We start from the raw sequence: 19,693 nt of genomic DNA, 5'->3' as shown, positions 1-19,693 counted from the left end.
AGGATACATTGAAACTAAATAGTGGTTTAATAGCATCATTCCAACATTTTGTCTCCTAATGGACTTTGCAGGATTATTTTACATTAAAAATTTTCCTGTCCAATACTAAGGTTCTTCAAAGACTTTATCATCATCCCTTACCCTTTTGGGAGGTGGCGGCAGGGAAGAGAGGGGGAGGTGAAAAAGCCCTCTTGCAAATCCTTTTGCAAAGATCTTTGGCTGAACAAAGTCTTTCCCATTTAAGAGCAGGTGACAGTAAGATCTCTCCCATAGGCAGCACATTAAGACTCTCTGCAGCAGTAAACAAATCCGTTATGATGAAAGCCGGACATTCCTCAGGGCCAGGATCTAATGAAAATGTCAGTGTTTTATGCAGTTTAAAAACTGACAATTCAACGGTTTTACAGGAGCTATTTAACATTTATCATCACTTACAAGAGCTCAAATGTAGACAAGCAGAAGGGCAACAGAAGAAACCAAGTGACTCCTTGCTTAGAAGCTGCTATGTTACCCACAACCCAAGAGCATTTTACAATCTGTCAATTACCGGAACTCTTAGGCAACACAGCACAGGTCTTCGCAAAGGCAAGTTGGAAGTCTGCACTCCAAGATATAACCATCACAGTGACCATGATCTGCACTTATATTTATACCTCACCCCATTAAAGACCCAACCACTCAGGAGCCAGGATCCTAGAGAAAGCTGTTAAACCAACTGAAGGCAATGCATTAAAGGCCTCTGAGTGTCTGCCAAATTATGCTTTAGATACTATCCAAACCACTATGAGAAGAGAAATAGAATATGTAACTTCCAAATCAGTAGAGGAGAAAATAAAAAGAAATGAAGGAAGCATAGTCAATTCAAACAAAGCAGTAAAGAAGAGAAAAGGAAGAAAAAAATGCCCATGGAACATGCAAAATAAGAAGGCAAAGTTAAGTCCGAATAGATTAGTTACAATAAATATAATTAGCTTTAATTCCCCCATCAAAAGACAGAGACACCCAATTAAAAACAAAAAACAAACAAAAACTCCAGCTTTATGTTGCTTATAAAATGGACCAGGAACACACAAAGGCTGAAAATGAAAGGATGGAAAAAGCAAACACCACATTAACCAAAAGGATGTTGTTTTAGCAATATTATCAGACAAAATAAAATTCATAGGTAAAAGCATTAGTAGGATAAAGGGAGAGATTAATTAATAACAAGAATAACCCACTAGGAGCTGTAACATTAGATAATGAAATGTAATACAGTTAAGATCATAGGCTGGAAATATATAAAACAAAAATTGATAGAATTACTGAGAAATGAGCAAACGCACAACCATGAATATGTGAATGCTTATCTCTAAGCAACTGAGAAGTTAAACAGCTAAAACATTAATAGAGATATAGAAGATTTCAGTTACATAATTTATAAGCTGCATCTAAAAAACAAAGAAGAGGCACTTGAAGGAAAAATACACATGCTCTTCAAGTACACATGGAATGTTTACAAAAAATTGAACATGGGCTTGACCTTTAAAAAAACTCAACAAATCCCAAGAAGTGATATCACGTGCTTGACATCTGAACTTCTCTGTTGAAAGAATAATGAAATCGTAGAACCGTATACATCAAGGCTATTCCACCCAATTCTTTGCCTAGAGAGTTCTTCTCCTTTTCCAAGCCTTTTCTTAGTATTTCCTCCTCAAAGCAGCCTTCTCTGATCACCTTAGGTAGAGTAGGTCCTTCCGAGCTCAGTCACTGTTATATTGCTCCACTGTATCTTCTTCATGCATTTAACTGGTTTCTGAAGTCACCTTATTTGTTTATTTACTGGTTTATTATCTCTCCCCGTGACCTCCAACCCTAAATATAATGGAATGCATTTTTAATCTCTTGCTCTTAGAATGGAACCTGGCCATAGTAGGCACTCAATGAACATTTGCTGATGTCAGCCTGACTTGGCAGCCTGCAGTGCTCTAGCCCCTCACAGAGGTACAGAGCTGTCCCCTAGAATAGATCCCATTACCTCAGGTTATTTGTGTGACAGTCTCAGTAAGAGAGAGTGAGCCTGTCATCATATCTGCATATGTAATAGATACCAAATAAATGGCTGTTGAATAAACTATGATCACCCTGTGTACCAGAAGTCTGAAACCTCGAGGAGCCACATGACCTGCTTCAAGCCACATCTTGTTCATGAAAGTGCCTGATTCCTCACTGTGAGCATCACACCGATCCCCTCCAAGCAACCTCTGAAGCACATCCTATCACGTGTGGAGGCTGCAAATGAGGACAGAGAAGACAACTTGGAAATATCTTTTTCACCAAACTCAGTGTTTCTGTTACTGTTATACAGATACCAGCCTTTGCCGAGTCTATTAAAATTGACTCAAATGATCACTTCTTGTAGTAACTGCATGTCTATCTGTACAAGGACTGCACTTTCCAAGTAAGGAAATGAGGAAGGGATAAAACTTAAAATAATAGCTTGTTGACTTAAAATCAGCAATCTGGCCATGTTGTAAGCCCAGTGGTTAAAGTAGGATGAATCACTATGTGACTTTGGACAAGTCAACTAGTAGGCCTAAGCCTCAGTTTCCCTATCTATGAAATGGTCATAATATTAGTGCTTACTTCATAGATTGCTATGAAGACTAATTAGATTAATCCATCAAAGCACTGAATATAGTATGTGTCCCAGTGAACTTGACAAATGTCACTAAGATTTCAGACCCTTGCATGGTCAACTTGATTACTTTGGCGTTAGTTGTTTGCAAGCTTTGCTCAAGAAGCTGGTGTTTGGTAATCTGTCTTCTGGAGCTCTTCCGGAGAGGTAAAACAGTTATAGAATGGGCCTTAAGGTCTCCTTGAATCTGATTAAATCCATTCCCTGTTGTTAGAGCTGAGCTAGAAAAATCCTGGCCAATGCTACATGTATTTGTTGAATGGCCTTTTTACCGAAGATTTCAGGAAGATGAGGCTGCTAGAGGGGCAGCCAAGATGACAGCACTGGCTAACAAAGGGGCATATTGTCTGGCACATTCTTCTCTGACCTAACCCACCTCCTGCCTCAGAAGGAACTATTCTGGAATGGAAAGTTTCACCATAAACATCTGCTGGCCAGATCTGTCCCAACACTGCAGCCACTGGTGACAGCCATCAGGCACTAAGCGTTTTCCCTTGCATTGGGAGCTGCTTGAAGAAGGGCATAACCAAACTTCATGTTTATCATGGCAGAAGACAGGAGCAGCACAATTTCCATAGGGACTCCTTTTAAAGATCAAAAAAAGTTTGCATACCCCTTCACCTAAGTAGTTTTATTTCTCTTATCTTTTGATTCAGAAAAACACCTGATGACAAAAAGCTACTGGGAATTCAGTAGTGGTTTGAAATGAAACCTCACTGCTCCAAGTGACTCTCTTTCTTAATTCATTAATTTTTTAAAAAGCCACTCAGACCTCCCTGAAGTTTAACCACTCCCTGTCATTTTGTGTTCACTCAGGCTTTGTGCAGACAGCCAGTGAGCTGTCCTTCGGCACTCTAAAACGTCAGAGCTCATGCCATGAGTTCCCTCCTATGGCCAAATTCTGCCACTCTGAAGAGAAGCAGACGCTCTCAGAGCTTGGGACCCTGGACCGTCACTCCTAAATGACAGGAGAAGGATGAACAGCTGGGGCTTCCGTAAAACTCAGTGGGATAAGAGCACAAAGGGATTCAGAAGCCAGAGTTAGTTCTGCATTTCCTCTATAATAACCAGCATCGATTATAAACATACCACATGCCAGACACTGTGTTTCAGCTGCACGATTAAACAGGAAGTCCTCAATAACTGCTTCTGGATGGGTGGATGGAGAAATAAATGAATTAGATATCAATTTTACTCCACCCTCCTGAAATCGAGCCTCAGCATTGCAAGGGCATTTGGATTTGCACAATCTCTTCTTTCATTTGTCAACTATTTGAGCGCCAGATCTGTGCAAAATTAGCTCGCCAGGCATCAAGCAAAACCAGACAGAGAATCGGCCCTCCAAGTGTGTCCTGGCTTGGAAAGATGGAACCAGTAGTAATGACTCTGGGTCAAAGAAGGCAGTGGGTGAAGACAGTTCCTTACTCCTAGGAGCTTCTGGCCACATCCAGTAAGAGTCTCTGAAGATGCTTAAAATGCCTCCCTAAAAGTCACATAAGAATCTTCGAAGGTATGGTAAATGTTCCCTACAGGCAGCTTTGCTCTCAAGGAGGAGACCAGCAGAGGCTGATCCCCAAAGGAATGATCTCAGAGAGAGGCAGTGAAAGAGTCAGAGGAAGCAACAAAAGGAAGAGAAATAAATGCCAAGGTGCTGGCCTCACACTTGGGCACAGTGGTACTGGTGCTGTTAGTGGACACTGGGAAAACTCAGTGTCTCCTGGGGGAAGAGACCCTCCCCTGGGTTCACTCTGCAGTGAGTCTTTGGGTGTTTTCACCCATGTGGTTGCTCAGAAGGTTCTCTGCTGTGGCAGCCTCTACAGGCAGAGTCCCAGCTAGCATGGGAGGTGGTACCAGCTCCCCAGGGACACTCTTCCTCACCCCCCACCGTGCCACCAACCTCGACACACGACCAAAATAACAACTGCAATTCTCAGCTTCAATCGCCTGTCCAAAGAGAACTGGGAGCCTGCTTCTCTGTTCTCTGCTCTCGTAGCTCTCTCATCCTTCAGAACGCCTTTCAAAGTGCGAAAATGCACCTTTTTTCATGTAGATATTTGCTGAAGTCTCCGGGCCTCTGGGCTGTGGGCTTCCTGAGGGCAGGGGCAGGGCATTCACTGTGCATCTCCAGGCACATGAGGCTGACTAGCTTCATCTTCCAATAGGACGGGCTTCCTGGCCAGTCAGGGAGCTTTGTCACACAGTAGGAGACCTGCCTCCGTTTCCTGGGAGAACTTTAAACTTTACAAGGCAAGGTGAAGCTGAAAGGTTACCAGGACCGAGCACACCTCCACCACCCACTCTCCTTGATGGTTCCTCCAACCCACCTTTCCCTCCTCTACTGAAGATCTCAAATGAGAGTCTCCCCAAAAAGCAAATAACGCCCCAAACCAGAGATGCTATACTTATAAAATGAGACAGTCCGTTACTGTGAAAGAGCTGTGGAGAGTGAAAACAAAGTCAAGACAAAAACAAACAAACAAAAAACCATTGCCCCTGTTCCAAAATCTTTAAGAAACCCTTTGCCTCACATTTAAGTTTTGGGTTTTTTTTTCTTTTCTCAACAAATCATATTTAAAATATGTGTTTCCCCTTGGGGATATTGGTTTAGAAATATTATACCGAATTAAAAAATGCTTTAGTGACCAATTCTACTTTTTAACCTTAGCAATTTTCGCTCTTCCTTCCCCTTCCTCGGTATCCCTGCTGACACCACACTCAGGGGGCATGTTTGAGGACCAGAAAGGCGGCCAGTGTGGTGTGGCAGAGCACAGGTTAGGGGTGGGGTGGGGGGACAGCATCAGATGAGCCAGGCAGGTAGGCAGGGGAGGGAGCATGCCAGGCCTTGTAGGTCTCAGCAAGCCTTTACATTTATTTCGAGTACAAAGGGAACTGCCTGGAGGGACTTAGGAAGTGAGTGTATGATGTAATTTACATTTTATAAACATCATGCTGCCTAACTGTCTGATGAATTTATGCTTTGTGCCCATGACTGGATTTCAAGCTCCTGGATGACAGGGTTAGAGGTAAACTCCTATTAATGCCCTCACCTCATGCATTCACAGGAGTTTTAAACCAATAGTTCTCAAACTTTTGTGTGCAGCAGAATCATCAGGAAGTTCATTCAAACCCAGTGTCCTGGACCCCACCTACAGAGTTTCTAATTCAGTAGGTCTGGGTGGGGCCTGAGACTCTGGATTTCTAACAAGTCCCCAGGTGATGCTGGGAAGGAGGTTGCTGGTGCAGGCAGGGCACTTAGAAAGCCAGTGTTTAAATCTGTTTGCAGAATAAATCAGTCAATGAAGGGACATAAAAATGTTTTCTAAAAAACACAAATAGGAACAATCAGTGGTGTGACTTTGACCTAAAACGGCAATCATTTATTCTAATTTTTCTTTTTCTTAAATTATTCCCATCCCCATATTATGTGATGATAACAAGAGGACTAACCCCTCCATGCAGAAGTACTCTGAAAGGAAATAGATCATTGTGATTAGACAAGATGAGACACTTCAGGGACTGCATCGCCAAGTTTAATTATAAATCAAATGTCATTCAAAGATTTTTTTTTTTTTTTGCAAAAGTATGTGATTTATTTGTGTAGGCAGTAATTACCTGCCTCAATCCAGAAAGGATATGAGGTGGTGAGGCGTCTGTTGGTGCTGTTCCAAAACTGAAAATTAAACTAAACTTTCCTTGGATGCAGAAATACTGCTCACCATGGCCCATCCCTGTTTGGTTCAAAGCACACAGCACTGGTGAACACACATACTATGAGATGAGGTCGTTTAAACTCTCTTTCTTGAAGGAACCCCCAAAGTTTCTAATTTACGTGCTTATTATGCCAAAGCAGATATGCAGCTGAAGAATGCAAAGTAGTAGAGACTCAGAACCAACAGAGGCAGCAAATATTCGCAAACGATGAGACCTGCAAGGGATTAATTTCCAAAATATACAAACAGCTCATGCAGCTCAATGTCAAAAAATCAAACAACCCTATCAAAAAATGGGTGGAAGATCTAAATAGACATTTCTCCAAAGAAGACATACAGATGGCTAATAGTCACATGAAAAGATGCTCAACATCGCTAATTATTAGAGAAATGCAAATCAAAACTACAGTGAGGTACCACCTCACACCAGTTAGAATGGCCATGATCATAAAGTCTACAAACAATTAATGCTGGAGAGGATGAGGACAAAAGGGAACCCTCCTACCCTGTTCGGGGGAATGTAAATTGGTATAACCATTATGGAGAACAGTATGGAGGTTCCATAAAAAACTAAATACAGAAACACCATATGATCCAGGGACTTCCCTGGTGGCACAGTGGTTAAGAATCCGCCTGCCAGTGCAGGGGACACAGGTTCGAGCCCTGGTCCGGGAAGATCCCACATGCTGCAGAGCAACTAAGCCCGTGCGCCACAACTACTGAGCCTGTGCTCTAGAGCCCACAAGCCACAACTACTGAGCCCGTGTGCCTAGAGTCCGTGCTCTGCAACAAGAGAAGCCACTGCAATGAGAAGCACGCGCACTGCAACGAAGAACAGTCCCCCCTCGCCACAACAACAGAAAGCCTGCGTGCAGCAACGAAGACCCAACGTAGCCATAAATAAAAAAATTAATTAATTTATTTAAAAAAAAAAAAAGGAAATACCATGTGATCCAGCAATCCCACTCCTGGGCATATACCCAGAGGAAACCATAATGTGAAAAGATAGAGGCACCCTGATGTTCACTGCAGCACTATTTACAATAGCCAAGACATGCAAGCAACCGAAATGCCCATCAACACAGGAATGGATAAAGCAGATATGCTACATATATACAATGAAATATTATTCAGCCACAAAAAGAACAAAATAATGCCATTTTCAGCAACATGGATGGACCTAGACACTGTCATACTGAGTAAAGTAAGTCACACAGAGAAAGACAAATATCATACGATATCACTTATATGTGGAAACAAAAAAAACGGTACAAATGAACTTATTAACAAAACAGATATAGAGTCACAGATGTAGAAAACAAACTATGGTTACCAGGGGGGTAAGGTGAGGGGGAAGGATAAATTGGGAGATTGGGATTGACATATACACACTACTGTATATAAAATAGATAACGAATAAAGACCTACTGTATAGCACAGGGAACTCTACTCAGTACTCTGTAATGACTTATATGGGAAAAGGATCTAAAAAAGAGTGGATATGTGTATATGTATAACTGATTCACTTTGCTGTACACCTGAAACTAACACAACACTGTAAGTCAACTATATTCCAATAGAAATTAAAAAAAAAAAAAGAACCAACAGAGGGACAATATACTCCAGACCTAGGATAGCTGGCACAGACCGCTACGCAGGAAGCACCCAGGGTCTCTGAGGGTTTACCTTGCCTCTCCACACGTGAGTCTGCAGTTTCCATGTGTACACATCCATCCATCCAGAAACTGTTATCATAGCCCAACCAACAACAGGCAGTACAAACTTAGGGATGGCTGGGGGCTTGAGGGGTTCAACAGGAAGCCCTTTTGCCTAAGGTCTACAGGGTCACAAATTCACATTCTGCTTAGGGAAAAAGCTGGTTAGACATACCCCAGGACTGTTTGGGACTAGACCACCACAGATGGGTGGTCCTAAATGAAATCTCATCTATTCAGTAGTTATTCGGGAACTCACGGTCTAAGAGGTTGACCAAGGAGGGAGGGATTCAAAACATCAAAAGCCAGAGTTTCAAAACAAGAAAGTCTGTTGAAAATCATAGGCCTTGAAAAGCAAATGATAAAGAGTCATGAAATAGGAACCAATGAATGAACCGTACTCTCTATCCACACAGCAAGACACAAACAACTGGAAGCCGACGGACAATTTACTTCGTGTGGATGATGAACCTGGATCTTTGTTCTATGCTGGTGGGAATTCATGGAACAGTCTGGCTATGATTTAACCACAAAAATAGGAACCCCTACACTCTAGCAAAACATAAAGTACATATGAGCCCCCAAATCCAAGATCAATATTCAGAGTCCCTAAAACCCAACTCCCCATGGCATTTGCAGTTACCCACCTCCGAAAGGGTAAAAGTAAACATGGGACCTGCTCTGGTGTTAAACTGCCACCGGATCCTCCCCGCTGTCTCCCTCCTCCTCTTCTTCTTTACAGACACGTAAAGTTGGATCTCTTGAAGGAACTGGGGGCTCCCACTCTAGGCAAAGGTTGGACAGGTGATCAATGTACAGCATGAGATTTGACTGTGCCTCCGTGCCTCCGACAGAGCTGGATCATCTGGGGCAATGAAAATTATAAGCAACAAGAAAGTGGTATTAACAGCAAGGGTAGGGAAGCCCAGGCAGCACACACCATGATTCCCTAGGACACCCAGCAACCATTCCTTTCCCCATTCAGTCATTCCGAACACTCATCAAGCACTGTGCCAGGCTCTGGGGAGACAGTAGTGACAAATATAAACACAAGCCCTGCCCTCACGGAGTTTATGGGCTATTCTGGACAGTGAGACAAGCAATTAAAGGACAGTGTGTAAAGGAACCTAGAGGGTGCAGTGGGGCACAAAGCAAAGGCAGTCGACCCAGACTGGAGGTGGTGGTCAAGGAAGGATTCCCGGAAGAAGTGACATTTAACGCTGAGCCTAGAGGACCCGTGGAGTTAGCCAGACAAGACTGGGATATGTCGGCATGTGTCCGAATCTGAGATGAGAAATCATGGTTGGTCTGCGGGGCTGAATGTCCCTTGTTCTCAGCCATTGTCCAGGCCATAATCCTATACTCAACAAAGGCACCAGATCTGGAGTCGGCAGCTTTCATCACAAGGTGCTCCTCCAATCCCCACAATCCAGTTGTGTTTCACACTCTTCCAAGTGGGATCCCAGGAAAGGAAAGAACATAGAAAATAGTTTGTTCTACAAGAAGATAGGAAAGAAAGTGAAACAATAATGTGGACTTGAACTGCTACAGAATAGACCCAATTGCAGCCATCTGTTTTCTGCACACCAGCATTACAGGTAAACTGAGATATCAAGCTCGCTCGGGACAGCTGAAATGACACGAGGCCCAACTGCAACTTGGCGTCCCCAAAGTGGGAGCCCCAAGGCTTCTTCCCTTTGGCTCTCTCGCTTTGCCCTTCCCTTTCCTCCAAGTCCCCAGAAAATCACAGAGGGGGCTCTTCGCTTTGTTGCTCTTATCCTTGGTGTTTCTGATGTCTAAAAGGCTACCACAGACATGATACCTCCCACTTGCCTTATGCAGCTGAGGGAAACCAGAGAGTTTAAGAAGCCAATCTTGCAGGGGCCCCCACGCAGGAAAACAAAACAAACAACAACAACAAAAACTTGTGAAAGTCCCAGTAGCTTGAGTGTTGCCCAAGGTTCTAGCTGCCTGTGCATTATGAAAGAGACCATTGTAGGGGATGGTTTAAGACATGGCAATAAGCACGTTTTTACCAAAATGCACAGTCCGAAGTAGCTTTCCTTTACATTTTCATATTATCATATAATTCAAGGCCTGCAAACAAAATCCCTGATTGAAGACAGAACGAAACGAGCAGGCAGCTATTTTAGAGACAAAGAAAGGATGTCTTTTTAACCTATGACAACACAAATTTGTTTAGGTTTTCGCTCCACTAAGTAAGTAAGCAGTTAGGTTTTGTCCAATAAAAATATCCCTGTGCGTGTGCAAACACCCGAGGCAATCATATAATTACCCTGCCCAATCAGATTCAATTGCTGACAGTTGAGTTCCCACTGCTCATTAACTTCAGATCACAATGAGGGCTTTACGGAAGCCCTTTCCCGTCTCTTTACAAAGGTTCCTATGATGCCATGAGCAGCCCCAGTGCTACCTCATTCAAGATAATCATCCAAAATGGCCAGGGCCAAGGCCAGCCTACTCTGACTTCCCTCCGAAAAAATAAAAAGAGAAATGCGAAGAAACACTGGCTTACACGCCCTTGCTTCATTTGGGGATCTCACTTCTAAATATAATAGTAACCTTTCACCCCCACACTTTAAGTGCCGTAATTATATAATTAAAACCAATTATGTCATTTAACAGAGACTTTTTCAAGATCCACAGCAAGTGGATCAATTACCTCAATCATTGACCTCAGAAGATTTCAAACTGACCTGCAACAATGACAATTGGATAAATTTAGACACTGGCTTCCAAGGCCTGCATGGACCAGCTGTGTGGATTGTAGCTGGTCTAGATTCTTCTAGACTCTAGAAGCTGAACTAAATTCACTAACTAAATGCATCTAACACTACCGCCACCACTTGTTTGCACAACACTTCCAATATCCCAAGATACTTGCTTGATTTTTTATAACCACCCTAATAGTGTTGTTACTTCCATGTTTCAGAGGAGAAAAAGGAGGCTGGGAGAGTTTGACATTATCTCAAGTTATGCAGCTAGGTAACGGGCTAGCTGCATAACTCCCACCACAGAATCCAAAGCCTGTTAATAGCAAGTAGTGTGTGTGTGTGTGCGCATGTGTGTGCACATGCGCGCGCGCACACGTCTTTATTCTCCTGGGCATCCATTCCTCCTATTTTCATTCTTACCCCAATTTCCCTTTGAGGAAACACATCCACCCCACTTGCAGCTCATGTGCATGACACGGGCCTCCACTCCAGCTTCAGGGTATGCAGTAACCTAGGCCTCAGCCAATCAGCTCCCAGCATTCTCCTAGCCACAGCATTTGTTCAGGAGTGAGCACGCGACCCAACCAAAGCCAGTGAGACACACTGAGAATCTTGGGAAAGAGCCTTACTCTTGGGTTTTCATGTGAGAGGAGGTACCATCCGGCAGTTGAGCAGCTCTCTTGCTGCCACCAAAGGAGTGAGGGATAATGGAGCCAAGAGATACAGAGAGATACACTGGCTCCAGGAAACTCCTTGAATCCCTTTGTGTTGACAGTAGGGGCATTTAGAACATGGAGTGAGTCACCAGTACACTGGAGAACATATGAAGAGTGCTACCACCTACCGCTTGGACAGGCTTGATGACAAGGATGGAAGTAACTGACTGTGGCTCTGAGCAGCAGCCCTGTCTCCTGCTCACAGCACAGTGAAGTGCCTCCTATTTTTGAGTTATTTAAAAACATACCATTTTACGGGCAGAAGGAAGCACTTTAACCTGCAAAATGATTTTTATCACATACTAAACATCCTTATAACTTTGTGGTCCTCTGCTCTGGTCAAAGTTGTCTCTCCTTGGAGTTGAGACAGCTGTTGGAGCCAAGAAGACCTGCCTTGACCTTGCACTCTGCCCTGCTCAGTGGTATCCTTGTGCTCTCCAATTCCTGGATCTGCGTGGGATGTAAGAACTGAGGACATACACACTCATCAAAATGGAGCATTTCCTTTCTTTTTTCTCTTATCCCAGGCCTTGAGGGAAAAGAAAAAAGAGCAAGAATTCTTCTATCACAGGATTTTCAACCTTGGCACTCTTCAAGTTTGGGGCCAGATGATTCTTTGTTGTTGGAACTGCCTATGCACTAAAAGATGTGTAGCAGAGTCCTCTGGCCTCTACCTACTAGATGTCAGCCGCATCCCTGTTCCACACTGGACATCCAGAAATGTCTCTAGGGGACACTGCCAAAGGTCCAGGGGTCGGGGCTAATATCAGCTCTGGTTGAGAACCACTGCTTTAATAGAACATCTGAGGTATTTATTGGATTTTCCTTGCAGCATCTTTGAGTATTATGATGTCTTCTCCTTAAAGTGGGAGGAGGGAAGGAACCACCATGCTCCTTAGAACTGGCTAAACAAAAAGACCCAGGATCTCAATACTGCCTTCTCTCAGGGCCAGGAAGTCACACAAGACTAACTGACCCACTAAGGACCAAAGTGGGGAAAAGGCATATCAAACAGAAATAATTTTACCTAAAGATCAGAGAGAGGAAAAGGATGTGGAGGAGAAAATTACAAGTGAAGAACGAGTGTCTATACAGTGAGTTCCAAAGTGGGCATGTGGCTTCTCATTTCCACAGGAAAGAAAATGAAACCTTAAGACTGTTGCTGGGTTTCTTGAATTCAGGTTCAGCCCAAAAGGTGGAAGAGTCTGGTTTCAAACAGAAATGAAACTCACCCTGTAGAGAAAAAGCCAAAAATGGTAGTCTCACTTATTTGGACAAATGTGGGCAAAGACACTTGAAACAGGCAAGACTGATGGATTAATAGAATATTTTTTAAAGAAAGGCATTTACTCTCTTCCACATGTCAGCAGTAAAATAAGAGTGTGTTGGCAGAGGTCCTTCCTTCAGGCTTGCTTGAATGAGAAGACAGAATTCATTATATAAGCAATATGCATTGTGAAGCCTTGAAGAAAGGGGTTGAATTGGTTTGCCCTCTCAATGAGTTAATTAGTCACATTCCCTCAGTATTCTGGGGAATTGGTTTCAGGACATCTAGTGGATATCAGAATCCATGGATGCCCAAGTCCCTTATATAAAGTGGCAGAGTATTTGCATATAACCTATGCACATCTTCCAGTATACTTTAAATCATCTCTACCCCTAATACAATGTAAATGCTATGTAAATAGTTGTACAGAACATATTGATAAATGCTCTGTAAATAGTTGCTGGAGCATGGCAAATTCAAGGTTTGCTTTTGGAACTTTCTGGACTTTTTTTCAAATATTTTTGATCTGCAGTTCGTTGAATCTGCAGATGTGGCACCCACGGATATGGAGGGCTGACTGTGTATCTTCACACTAGCAGGTAGCTGAGACCAGCCTAGGAATTCCACAGTAGTGGGATTTCAGTGAGGCTTTAACGCACAAACTTCTGCACACCTCACAGTACTGACTGTTTTTTCATTAATTAATTTATTTATTAATTTATTTTTGGCTGTGTTGGGTCTTCGTTGCTTTGCGTGGGATTTCTCTAGTTGTGGTGAGTGGGGGCTACTCTTCATTGCGGTGTGCGGGTTTCTAATTGAGGTGGCTTCTCTTGCTGCAGAGCACAGGCTCTAGGCACGCTTCAGTAGTTGTGGCTCACAGGCTCAGTAGCTGTGGCTCACGGACTCTAGAACGCAGGCTCAGTAGTTGTGGTGCACGGGCTTAGGTGCTCTGTGGCATGTGGGATCTTCCTGGACCAGGGCTTGAACTCGTGTCCTCTGCACTGGCAGGTGGATTCTCAACCACTGCACCACCAGGGAAGCCCCAAAGTACTGACTTCTGATCAAGTCTGTCTAAAGAACCAGGTTGGTTTGCATGTAAAGCCTGGCTTTTGTTGGGGTGTAACTGGATGAAAATGTTCGGATTCTAGCAGTTTCTCTCACTAGAAGTCCTAATGCCTCAGAGCATGGAGAGGTGTATTAGGGGAGTTCAGATGATCAGAGCTGAGGCCCCACTGCTTCCTCAGTTCCCAGGCAGCCTTCCCCTCTAGCTATCACCACGATCCAGCTGTCCCATCTTATTGCCCCTAACTTCTCTCCTGCAAGCAGTGAGATCTGACTGCTAGGGTGTGACAGTGTCTCAAATGGAGAAAGAGTAAAAATAAAGGCATCTCTGAAGGGCCCTGGCCCTCCTCCCATTACGGCTTATGGTTTTTTGTTTGGTAGAGGTAACATTTAGAATAAACAATTACAGAAAAATAGAAGTAGTTGTCTGGAGGGTCTAGCAGAGGTCCACAGGGACTTTTATGAGCTGTATAAAGAACTGCCTTTTGACTCAAATCAACAGAATTAGAAAGGAAAAAGGAGAAGTAACAGCTGACACTGCAGAAATGCAAAGGATCATGAGAGATTACTACAAGCAACTATATGCCAATAAAACGGACAACCTGGAAGAAATGGACAAATTCTTAGAAAGGCACAACCTTCTGAGACTGAACCAGGAAGAAATAGAAAATATAAACAGATCAATCACAAGCACTGAAATTGAAACTGTGATTAAAAATCTTCCAACAAACAAAAGCCCAGGACCAGATGGCTTCACAGGCAAACTCTATCAAATATTTAGAGAAGAGCTAACACCTATCCTTTTCAAACTCTTCCAAAATACAGCAGAGGGAGGAACACTCCCAAACTCATTCTACGAGGCCGCCCTCACCCTGATACCAAAACCAAACAAAGATGTCACAAAGAAAGAAAACTACAGGTCAATATCTCTGGTGAACATAGATGCAAAAATCCTCAACAAAATACTAGCATACAGAATCCAACAGCACATTAAAAGGATCAAACACCATGATCAAGTGGGGTTTATCCCAGGAATGCAAGGGTTCTTCAATATATGCAAATCAATCAATGTGATAAACCATATTAACAGATTGAAGGAGAAAAACCATATGATCAACTCAATAGATGCAGAAAAAGCTTTCAACAAAATTCAACACCCATTTATGACAAAAACCCTCCAGAAAGTAGGCATAGAGGGAACTTTCCTCAACATAATAAAGGCCATATACAACAAACCCACAGCCAACATCATTCTCAATGGTGAAAAACTGAAAGCATTTCCACTAAGATCAGGAACAAGACAAGGTTGCCCACTCTCACCACTATTATTCAACAGTTTTGGAAGTTTTAGCCACAGCAATCAGAGAAGAAAAAGAAATAAAAGGAATCCAAATTGGAAAAGAAGAAGTAAAAGTGTCACTGTTTGCAGATGACATGATACTATACACAGAGAATCCTAAAGATGCTACCGGAAAGCTACTAGAGCTAATCAATGAATTTGGTAAAGTAGCAGGATACAAAATTACTGCACAGAAATCTCTTGCATTCCTATGCACTAATGATGAAAAATCTGAAAGAGAAATTAAAGAAACATTCCCATTTACCATTGCAACAAAAAGAATAAAAATACCTAGGAATAAACCTACCTAAGGAGACAAAAGACCTGTATGTGGAAAACTATAAGACACTGATGAAAGAAATGAAAGATGATACAAGCAGATGGAGAGATATACCATGTTCTTGGATTGGAAGAATGAACATTGTGAAAATGACTATACTACCCAAAGCAATCTACAGATTCAATGCAATCCATATCAAAGTACCAATGGCATTTTTCACAGAACTAGAACAAAAAATTTCACAATTTGTATGGAAACACGAAAGACCCTGAATAGCCAAAGCAATCTTGAGAAAGAAAAACAGAGCTGGAGGAATCAGGCTCCCTGACTTCAGACTGTACTACAAAGCTACAGTCATCAAGACAGTATAGTACTGGCACAAAACCAGAAATATAGATCAAAGGAACAGGATAGAAAGCCCGGAGATAAACCCACGCACATATGGTCACCTTATCTTTGATAAAGGAGGCAAGAATATACAATGGAGAAAAGACAGTCTCTTCAATAAGTGGTGCTGGGAAAACTGGACAGCTACATGTAAAAGAATGAAATTAGAACACTCCCTAACACCATACATAAAAATAAACTCAAAATGGATTAAAGACCTAAATGTAAGGCCAGACACTATTAAACTCTTAGAAGAAAACATAGGCAGAATACTCTATGACATAAATCACAGCAAGATCCTTTTTGACCCACCTCCTAGAGAAATGGAAATAAAAAGAAAAAGAAACAAGTGGGACCTCGTGAAACTTAAAAAGCTTTCGCACAGCAAAGGAAACCATAAACAAGATGAAAAGACAACCCTCAGAATGGGAGAAAATATTTGCAAATGAAGCAACTGATAAAGGATTAATCTCCAAAATTCAGAAGCAGCTTATGCAGCTCAATATCAAAAAAACAAACAACCCAATCCAAAAATGGGCAGAAGACCTAAATAGACATTTCTCCAAAGAAGATATACAGATTGCCAACAAATACATGAAAGGATGCTCAACATGACTAATCATTAGAGAAATGGAAATCAAAACTACAATGAGATATCATCTCACACCAGTCAGAATAGCCATCATCAAAAAGTCTACAGACAATAAGTGCTGGAGAGGGTGTGGAGAAAAGGGAACCCTCTTGCACTGTTGGTGGGAATGTAAATTGATACAGCCACTATGGAGAACAGTATGGAGGTTCCTTAAAAAACTAAAAATAGAAATACCATACGACCCAGCAATCCCACTACTGGGCATATACCCTGAGAAAACCATAATTCAAAAAGAGTCCTGTACCACAATGTTCATTGCAGCTCTATTTACAATAGCCAGGACATGGAAGCAACCTAAGTGTCCATCCACAGATGAATGGATAAAGAAGATGTGGCACACGTACAAAGGAATATTACTGAACCACAAAAAGAAACGAAATTGAGTTATTTGTAGTGAGGTGTATGGACCTAGAGACTGTCATACAGAGTGAAGTCAGAAAGAGGAAAACAAATACCATATGCTAACACATATATATGGAATCTAAAAAAAAAAATGGTCATGAAGAACCCAGGGGCAGGACGGGAATAAACACAAAGACCTACTAGAGAATGGACTTGGGATGCGGGGAGGGGGAAGGGTAAGCTGGGAGAAAGCGAGAGAGTGGCATGGACATATATACACGACCAAATGTAAAACTGATAGCTAGTGGGAAGGAGCCGCATAGCAGAGGGAGATCAGCTCGATGCTTTGTGACCACCCAGAGGGGTGGGATATGTAGGGTGGGAGGGAGGGAGACGCAAGAGGGAGGAGATATGGGGATGTATGTATACATATAGCTGATTCACTTTGTTATACAGCAGAAACTAACACACCATTGTAAAGCAATTATACTCAATAAAGATGTTTAAAAAAAAAAGGAATATGCTGGGGAATGGGCAAAATAGTTTCCTCTATATCCTTTTATTTTATAAATCATATCTATATGTTAATAATTTTAGATCTGGTTGTGAGTTCTCCATTAAAATAATAATTATATAATCAAAAAAAAAGAACTGTCCTTTGTAAAATTTAGTAATTAAATCTGGAGGAGCGGGTCTTTTACTCTTGATACATAAAGAATGAATCTCAAGGCACACTTTTCCTGTGGACGAGCATCCCCCCACCCCACCCCCGTTCCAGTGAAATCATTCACCCTGGCCTGCCTATGCTTCTCAGAATACCTGGCTACATCAACAGAGATAAAAGAGAAGAGTAGCCCACTTCCCAGTTCCAGCTGGTGTTAAAATCATACGATGAATTTTCTGCGTTTTGATGGAAGCGCCTCCTGAGTGAGTCCACACACTGGCACGTGAAAATTTTGTTTGCACCAAAGAAGTGAGTCACGGTGAGAACATGGGTCTGCTCGAGCAGGCATGTGCCGCTGTTAAAAGCACAAAATCCAGGGCTCTACATACACCCTAAGACGAGTACTGCCCTCCCCGTGTCCTTCTCAGCATGAAGTAGGGGAGAGACAGCTTCACTGGGGTGGCAGGTGTCACAGGTCACCCTCACAGTCATTACTGAACAGAACTTGTAAGAGCAGCAAGTCCTTGCGCTTGCCACCGAGAAGCCTTACTGCCAAGTTCCAGAAAAGGATGTTAACAGTGTGTGGAATTCGGGTTAAGGCAGGAGTTGGCTTCTAGAGATGAGCTTCAGCAGATCTAGAAACCGTGTGCGAAATTCGGCGTAAGCACTTTCCTGCTTTATTCTGAGGAGTGGATTTGTGGTTTTCATCATCTTCTCAAATTAGTATGAAACTCTGAATAGAAAATTAAACAACAGTTTTTATAAAGCTATTCTGCAATTTTTTTCAACAGTTTTCTGAGCTGTAATTTACATGCTGTCAAGTTCATTCATCTTCAGTGTAAAGTTCAAGGATCTTGAATAACTTTATTTGTGGTGCAGACATCACCATAAACCAGTGTTAGAACATTTCCACCACCTCCAAAAAGATCCTGCGCTCGTTTATAATAAACTTCCTTTAATTTTTGCAACACAAGTTCTAGGGTTGAAAGAAGGCCCTTTGCATATTGGCAGAGCTGATCCATTTTTCCTCCCCTTCTCAAAAGCTCTGCTAAAAAATTATTTATTGTTTATCTTAAATTCAAATATAACTAGGTATACTGTATTTTTATTTGTGAAATCTGACAACCTTAATCCAGGGTCAAAGCAGAACTAAGCAAGTGAATCAAAGTTCAGGTCTAGAAATAAGTGTACTTTTTGGAAGCACTGAAAAAACACATACATTATATTAGCAAATTTGAACCATCTAGGTTCAAAGATGGTTAGAAACTAGTTCCATCTAGGATTCATGCTGAAAACTAAAGCTGCACAAACAACCAGACGAGCTCGGGACCCAACTGCTGTTTTACAAGCAAGCCTGGCACTCAAAGGCTTATATGCCACATTTGCTTTGAAAGGTTAAGAAATTGGACGTAATTGTTAACCTTGCAACTCACAATCACAACTAGAATTGTGACTTTTACAGGCACAAATTGTAAGGAAATTGTTCTTAACCCTTCTGAGGTCATAAACCCCTTTGAGAGAATCTGATAAAAGCTATAGACCTTCTTCACAGAAAAAATTATGGATACATACAATATTTTGCATAGAATTTCTAGGGGGAAGGGAGGTTCATAGATTCTATAACAATGATCGTGGACCTCTCAAGGGTCCAAGGATGCGGGAAGAGCCTAGGCAAGTTGACGAAAGCTATCCTGAAATCTTACGCTCCTTGCTTTTCTCTTCCTCCTGTTGCTGCAGGAAGGGAAGTCAGAGTAATGGCACAGGAACTGGGTAAGGCAGGAAGACATGGCCAGGCTGCTCTCAGCCAGCAGTGGCGAGAACTGGAGCAACTCGCCTGAACTCCACGGACTCGAGGGTCACTGTCCGTAAAATGAACAGATTGGCCCAACACTGTTTCCACAGCTTATGTCCCAGGGATCTAGCTGAAAGGTATCTGAGAAGGGTCATTTTAGACCCTGGAGCACTGCACAAGATTTAGTGTTTAAAAAAAACAACAACAACTTTCAAAACACTGGACTATAAGTCACCAAAGTCATCAAGGTTCTGAGTCACCTGGTTATCTGATTCTGACTCTATAGAGCAGAGGTCAGGAGACAGTGGGGAAGATCTAGGCGTTCTGGGAAAAAAGGCATTTGGCAGGGAGAGGA

Source organism: Lagenorhynchus albirostris, chromosome 10, assembly GCF_949774975.1.
Source record: "Lagenorhynchus albirostris chromosome 10, mLagAlb1.1, whole genome shotgun sequence".
Lineage (NCBI taxonomy): Eukaryota > Metazoa > Chordata > Mammalia > Artiodactyla > Delphinidae > Lagenorhynchus > Lagenorhynchus albirostris.
Note: the sequence above shows the minus strand (reverse complement) of the source record.